This window comes from Meles meles, chromosome 16, assembly GCF_922984935.1.
Source record: "Meles meles chromosome 16, mMelMel3.1 paternal haplotype, whole genome shotgun sequence".
Taxonomy (NCBI): Eukaryota; Metazoa; Chordata; class Mammalia; order Carnivora; family Mustelidae; genus Meles; species Meles meles.
The window spans coordinates 21,223,881-21,231,753 of NC_060081.1; the positions used below are offsets into that span (position 1 = coordinate 21,223,881).

The window sequence follows — 7,873 nt, forward strand, 5'->3', positions numbered from 1 at the left end:
GAAAAAACCATCAACCAAGAATCTTCTAACAAAACTATCCTTCAGAAATGAAGGCAAAGTGAGGACGTTCTCAGATTTTAAGAATTAATTCCTAGGGAACGGATCTTACAAGAAATAGTGAATTTTTTCAAGCTGAAAGCAAGTGAGACCACGCAGTAATCCATGAAAAGAAATGCTGAAGAAGGTAATTATGTAGGAAATTACAAAAGGCATTGCAATGACCTATTCTTCCCTCAGCTGACTTAAAAAGCAATACTGTAAAACTATATAATTGTGTTATCTATAACATAGAAATGTATATTTGTGACACCATAAAGCAGGTGGTGGAATCAAAACTGTATTTCAATAATGAATCCACAGGAAGAAATGAGAACATGAAATGGTTAAAAAAAAAAAAAAGATTGATATAAAAAACTATAAGTAGGCGGTAAATAAAGGAAATAAAAAGGTAAATAAAGTAAGTAAATAAGGAGGATGTAGCTCCAGGTCAGGCCTGGGGGTGTCCATGCCATTGCATAGTGAGAGGAGTGGCCAGAGCTGCTTGAATATCTACGTTTCACTTTCTGTGCTTATCCGAAGTTCTAATTCATCATGGGTAATCTGTCATCAGAAGAAATTCAGCTAAGAGCCCACCTACTCGTCCAGTTACTGATGAATTTCTGGAAAGTACAAGGAAAATACTGGGTTTAGCCCTTCATTCACAGGATGCAGGGATCAAGACTGTCACTATGCTGGATGAACAAGGGGAACAACTAAACCACATAGAAGGCCTGGACCAAATAAAGACATTAGAGAGACACAGAAGACTTTAACAGAACACAACAAGTGCTGTGGCCTTTGTGTCTGTCCGTGTAATAGGACAAAGAACTTTGAGTCTGGTAAGGCCTGCACGGCAACATGGGGAGATGGTGGAGACAGCTCTCCTAGCAATGTTTATCTATGCAGCCAGACTAAGTGACAAATGGTCAGCTTCAACCAACCACTGAAGCAGCTAGCAGTGGATACGTTAAACGTATAACCAACGATGCCAGAGAAGATGAGATGGAAGAGAACCTGACTCAAGTGGGCAGTATCGTAGGAAACCTAAAAAACGTGGCCCTGGACATGGGCCATGAGATTGAGGCTCAAAATCAACAAATAGAACGGCTCACAGAAAAGGCTGACACCAACAAGATCATACTGATGTTGCCACTGCCAGAGCAAAGAAACTCATTGACAGTTAAAGCTGCTGCTGTACTTCTTTATCATGTATTCGCTTCTCTAGCTCCTCCTTCAAAGCCATTACCTTTTGAGAGTTTGACTTTCTGGTGCCATGCTCTTCTCAATCAGGAGATAATGTACAAGAAGGGCCAAGAGTACAGACCCCCTATTGCTTTTTTATGTTAGCTTTGCCTTGAGGGTACACTGCTGCTCAGCCTTCCTTCTAGTGTTTGTTTTTTCTTGGTTCATAGTCTTAGACTGGTTTTTTGTACATCATGTATTGTGTTATTTTTCATCCTCCTCATTTACTCTAGCAGGTTCTTTTGCTTTCAAGATTTAGAAGCATTGCCAAAGACAGCCATGAAGAAAGAAGTTGGAGGCTGGAGGAGTGCAAGGAGTAGAGAGAGGCAAGAGATAAGGGGTTATTACCTCAGTGAAACCTGTAGGCCCCAAAGCAAAAGTTGTATAGCCACAGTAAAGATCTAGTTGGGTTTAATTTTTTAATTTAAGTTGCAGTTACTGCCAATTTAGGCTAATATTTGGTTTCGTAGCTCTTATACACAATATTTTTGTTATGCATCACAAGTTGGCAACCTCTGTCCCAGAAAAATAGAATGACTTTTCTCAAAGTGGGCTTAGTTTCTGAACGTTTGGTGATTTGCGTATGTACAAAGACAGTGATCCCATTTCATACTGCACCATACAGGAACACTTTGTATAAATGAATGACTTTTTACTTTCACATTAGTAGTAGTATCATGGTCCCATTACATGCCTCTTAATCTCGTACATATGTATGTGTAACATGAGAATTTCTAAAGGAGGGGTTAAATTTTTTTTGGAAAAGTTTGACAAAGTATATTATGTGAATTCAGATTTACCTCAATGTCAAGAATCATGTTTAGATAGGATATAAGAAACTTGTTTTGATCTCAGGTAGAAAAACAGATTGCTTTGAGTTTTTTGTATATTTAGACTTTTAAAAAGCTAAAATTTATTCTGTTTAACTAAAAGTGATTTGGAAAATTGTGCCTTTGGTTTAATTATTGATGTGTTACTATCATTCAGTTAGCCTTATGGATTGAATAATGTCCAGAATCACATTTATTTAGATCCTGAACAGTGTTATAAGAATCTGATTGGTATTTGTCACCTTTATTTAAGAACTAGTGTCTGCATATTTCACAGGTATTAATGTGGATTGGCTTGACCAATAACCACTGCTTGATCTTTACAATTTTATAACTAAAAAAGAAAAAACTGTATATAACTTGTTCTTTCAACTATTTTGAAACAAAATTGTGAAAATCATTACAATGTATTGATCCATTTTTAACATATAAAATGCAACATATTTAACAAAAGCTTTATAGGAGTAACATTTCTATATTTCACTAGAATTAAATTACTATAAAGCTAAAGTAGATTCTAACAAGGTGTATACTTGTAAATGCCTAGAGTAACCACTGAGAAAGTAAAAACACACAAAAAATGATTACTAAAAGGAATCAAAATAATATACTAGAAAATATTGAGTCAATTAGGCATCCAAACTGTTGATCTCAGCTCAGGTCTTAATTTCAGCGTTGTGAGTTCAAGCCCTGAATTGGGCTCCACACTGGGTGTGGAGCCTACCTAAAAAACAAAACAAAACAAAAAACAACCCTAAAAAACTTAAAAATTAAAACAACAACAACAGCAACAAACCCAGTTGAAAAAGAAATCAGAAAAAGAACAAAGGAAAAAAAGGTGTATGACATATATAGAAATTAAAAAGCAAAATACATAAATCCAACCATATAAATAGGAACATTACATGAGAGTAGGTTAAATATTGTCAGAATGGATTAAAAAACAAGATCCAACTACACGCTGTCCCCAGTAGACACATTTTGGATTCAAAAGTTAAAAATACAATGAAAATACCATTGCACACAGCAATCCTCAGAGAGCTGAAGTGGCTAAACAAAGATATGAAAATAACTTCCTACAGAAAGAGGCTCATTTTATAGTGATAAAAGAGAATCCATCAAGAATCTATTAACAAGTATAAACATCTCCGTACCTCACCACACAGTCCATAAATTCTTGACAATTCTATATTTTGCCGTCAGAATTCTGAAGCAAAACTTGACAGAATTGACAGGAAAATAGACAATTCAGCAATAATATGACCCAACTTTCAACAACAAATAGAAAAAGTAGGAAGAGAATCAACAAGGAAACAGAAGACCTGAATAGCACTATAAACCAACTACACCAAATATATCTATAGAGCGTTCACAAACCAGCACAATTCTGAAGCTCACATGAAATATGCTTTAAGACAGATCATATGCCAGAACACAAAACAAGCCTCCATAAATGCAAAAGTACTGAAATAATGAAAGGTCTGTTCTTCAGTCACAATGGAATGAAATCACAAATTAGTAACAAAAATCTGGAAAATTAAAAAATGTGTAGAAATTAATGCACTCCATAAATTTGATCAGTAGGTCAAAGAGAAAAATCACAATTAGGAAATCCATTGAGCTACATGAAAACAAAAACGCAACATACCAAAACTTATCGAATGCCACTACAACAGTACTTAAAGGGAAATTATAGCAGTAAGCACCTGTTTTAAAGGATACAAAAAACCCTCAAACCCCACCTTAAAATACGGAGAAGAGAACAAACTCAACCTGAAACAAGCAGGGGAGATAAAACCTTAAAGCTACAATAATCTAAACTGTGGTACATGCAGGCATAAAGATAAACATATAAATCAATGGAATGGAGTACAGAAATAACAATTTGTGGTCAGTTGATGCTTGGCAGAGGTGCCAAGACAATTCAAGTGAGAATAATCTCTTCAACAAATGGCATTGGGACAACTAAATATCTACATGTTGAAGGATGAAGTTGAACATCTACCTCATACAATATACAAAATTTTAAATGGATCAGAGACCTATATGGTACTCTATAAGGTAACGGATGTATGCTATAATATCAATGACCCTTGAAAACATTATGCCAAGTTAAAGAAGCCAGTCACAAAAGACCGCGTGTATGATCCTGTTTATATGAAATGTCCAGAAAACTCAATCTATAGGAACAGAAAGTAAATTAATGGTTACTTAAGATAGGGGGTTGCCAAGGGATGAGAGTGACCGGTGTTTGTATGGGGTTTCTTTTAGGATGGTGAAAATGTCCAGAACTTGATTTGGACCCAATTCATCCTTTTAAAGTATACATTTCAATAAAGCATTTAAAGGTTATAGAAACTCTAAAGGAACAACAAATAGGTAAATAACAAGACAACAGGAGAATATGAAAAAGCTCATGGAGCTCAGGAAAGAAAGAAAAATAAAAACGTTTCACAAATAAAGCTTAAAAGAGAAAAAAATAACAGGAGGAACTAGACAACAGAAGGTGTTAAAAGGACTCTTTAGAAAAAACGTTAAATATGGGAAGCCAGGCAAAGACGATCCACCATAATTACAAGAAGAAGCTGTGAGGAAGAAAAACAAAGGAATTGAATAGGAAGACATTCCCAAAATGATAATTGAATAAAACTCTACTGAAACAATAGGATTCAAACATATGTTAGAAAGCCATCTCAAATACTAGTAAAACTGACCCATAATAGCCACTACTGAGAAATACTCTCATAAAACTACTGACTTTTAAAGGAGAAGAAGAAAGTAAGGTTTTGGTCATTCAGGCAAAAAGGCCAGGTCACTTATATGGGAAAGAAAATTGAGTTAACGTTGGAATTTTATACACCACACTTGATGCCAAAAGAAATAGAGTGGCATATTTAATATATTTAGAAGGGGGAAATCTGAACCAAGGCTTTTATATTGAGCCAACCAAACTTCAAGAAATAAGACCATACATAAAATTATGATTATGCAAGAAATTAGAGAATATCGTAATGAGTTATCTACTGAACAAGCTTTAGACACCAGGAAATAATTGGAGAATTTCCAATATAAGTCTTCTGGGAATATAGAATATATTTACCCTTCAAACTATATCCAATTCTGGTCACCAAAAATTGTAGAGTAGCAGTTCCAAGGGCACGTTCTCCACCCTCACCCCCTCCACACACACACTCAATTGGAAAAAAAGCATAAACCATCAACTTTTCAAATTTATGGAAAACGGTAAAAAAGAAACCAAGGAAATGCTGAATCAAGAAAAAATTTAAGGGGCACCTGGGTGGCTCAGTGGGTTAAAGCCTCTGCCTTCAGCTCAGGTCATGATCCCAGGGTGCTGGGATCGAGTCCCACATTGGGCTCTCTGCTCAGTGGGCAGCCTGCTTGCCCCTCTCTCTCTGCCTGCCTCTCTGTCTACTTGTGATCTCTGTCAAATAAATAAATAAAATCTTTAAAAAAACATTTAAGAACAATAGAAATCTTTCTGCCATTTTTATTTGCCTTTGTCCCACCCCCTTCCTGAATGTGTGGTGGTCTTGAAGACAGTAGCCTGCATTCCCAGTGGGGGATCCTACTCCCTGATGCTGAAGAGAGCAGAACAGACGTTATTTGCAAAGAATTTGTTTCTTTACGGGCAGTACTTGAAGGACTGACACAGGGAATTCATTTCTGTTTTGCCTAACTCAGGAGGAAAAGCAACAGGCATTCCTTAAACTTTTTAAGGTAAATGAGCAATGTGCAGCCACTTGGGGCAAAACGTTATAGTTGAAGCATACAAGAGAGCACCAAAGCCAGTGAAGAAAACCGAGGGAGAGAATTTCTTTGGGAATAGTAGGGCGTTCAAAGCTGCACTTTTACACTGAGGAATTTCAAAAGTCATATGAATATCCAGGGTAGGATGCATGGTCTGAAAAGACCAGAGAAGACTCTGAGCTTCCACTTTAGGCTGAACTCTGTGCTCAGTGAAAGCAAGAAATGAAGGTGAAGGCAGAGGTGTAGATATCCTAACACAAGTACCCCAGTACTGAATGACAGGAGCTTTTATTCTGCCTTTCCCCCTCCTCCCTCTCTCTCTCTCGGTATTCAAGGAAATTTCTGTAAAGAGCTGAACATAAACTAAGGGTACAGAAGCTTCAAAGCACAAGTGACAAGAAAATAACAGACTTTTACCAAAATTGTTCAGAAAAGTCACTGAACAGCTACACCAACAGCATGCAATAGAAATAATAATAAAAAGAAACTGTGGGGAGGGTGAAGAACCTGCTTTCCCAACACATCATAATATTAAAAATGTCCAGTTATCAACAAAAAAAATTATGAAGCATGTAAACAAAGTATGACAGACCCATTTACAGGAGAAATTAACAGAAACTCTCCATGAGGAAGTACACACATTGGACTAGCTAGACAAACTTTAAATCAACTGTTCTAAATATATGAAACCACTTTTAAGGAAAACATGGACAAAAAGCTATAGGAAACCTGAAGAACAATGTATAAACAATATCAATAAATAGATGAAAGTTGTAAAAAGGAACTATTGAAGCAGGAGAGCTAGGAGTCAAAGAATGAATCTCATGGGAAACAGTGAATGAAGCCATAGAAGTTTATTAAGTGAAGATACAGAAAAATCTCTCAAGAGAGGTGTCCGGACAGAGTTGCCAATGAGGGCATTTATCCTTGGTCTTTTATAGAAAGCTAACCTGGGAACTTAAATTCTTTTAACATCCCCATCAGTATAACCATTGAGCAAGGACTAGTGATAACACCTTCAATGGCTTGCTTCCTTTTTAGGGTCTGGTTACTCTTTGTCGGTCACAGGTGATTGCCATAAAAAAGACACCGACCACCTAGCAGACCTAGGTCCCACACCTAGGGCAGGGTGGTTTGATTTGTTCCTTTACCTCTTGTTTTCCCACACCTCCACATTTTTGGGATTTCTGTGAGCCTGGTTGCAGAGTCCCCTATCTCTTCCTACGTAGCCCCACCTGTCCTTTCCTCAATGTGAAGAAATTCTAGAGCTGAAAATTACAATAACTAAGATGAAAAACTCATGAGAGGGTTGCAGATTTTAGGAAGATTGCAGATTTTAGGAAGGTTGTGGATTTTAGGAAGCAGAAGAACTGGTGGATGTAAAGATGAATCAATTTCTTTCCTTTTTAAAAAAAAAAGATTTTATTTATTTATTTATTTGACGAAAAGAGCTCACAAGTAGGCAGAGAGGCAGGCAGAGAGAGAGGGGAAGCAGGTGCCCCGCTGAGCAGAGAGCCTGACACAGGGCTTGATCCCAGGACCCTGAGATCACGACCTGAACCAAAGGCAGAGGCTTAACCCACTGAGCCACCCAGGCGCCCCAAAGAGGAATCAATTTCTGTTATCAAGTCTGAGTAACAGAAAAAACAATGAAGAAAAATGAACAGTGCCTAAGAGACCTGTGCCACCTAGTTCAACCCTACTGAGATATGCATAAGGAGAATCCCAAAGAAGGACTGATGGGGCCTTTAAAGAAACACTGGCTGAAAATGTCCCAAATTTGGTAACAGACACAAATCTATACATTTAAGAAACTCAGCAACTTCAATAAGGATAAACACAAAGAGATCTACACTAAGCCACATTATAATCAAATTGTTGACAACCAAGGACAAAGAGAACCTTGAAAGCAGTCAGAGAACCAAATCATGTGCAAGGAATCCTCAATAATGTTAACAACAAATTTCTCATAAAAAACCGTGGAGAAAAAGAAA

The 7,873-nt window shown here is 37.0% G+C and overlaps 1 pseudogene; it reads left to right on the top strand.

Annotated features, from left to right (window-relative positions):
* The first annotated feature begins 474 nt into the window (after positions 1-474).
* Positions 475-2,108, top strand: LOC123926788 (annotated as a pseudogene).
* Positions 2,109-7,873: the final 5,765 nt, after the last annotated feature.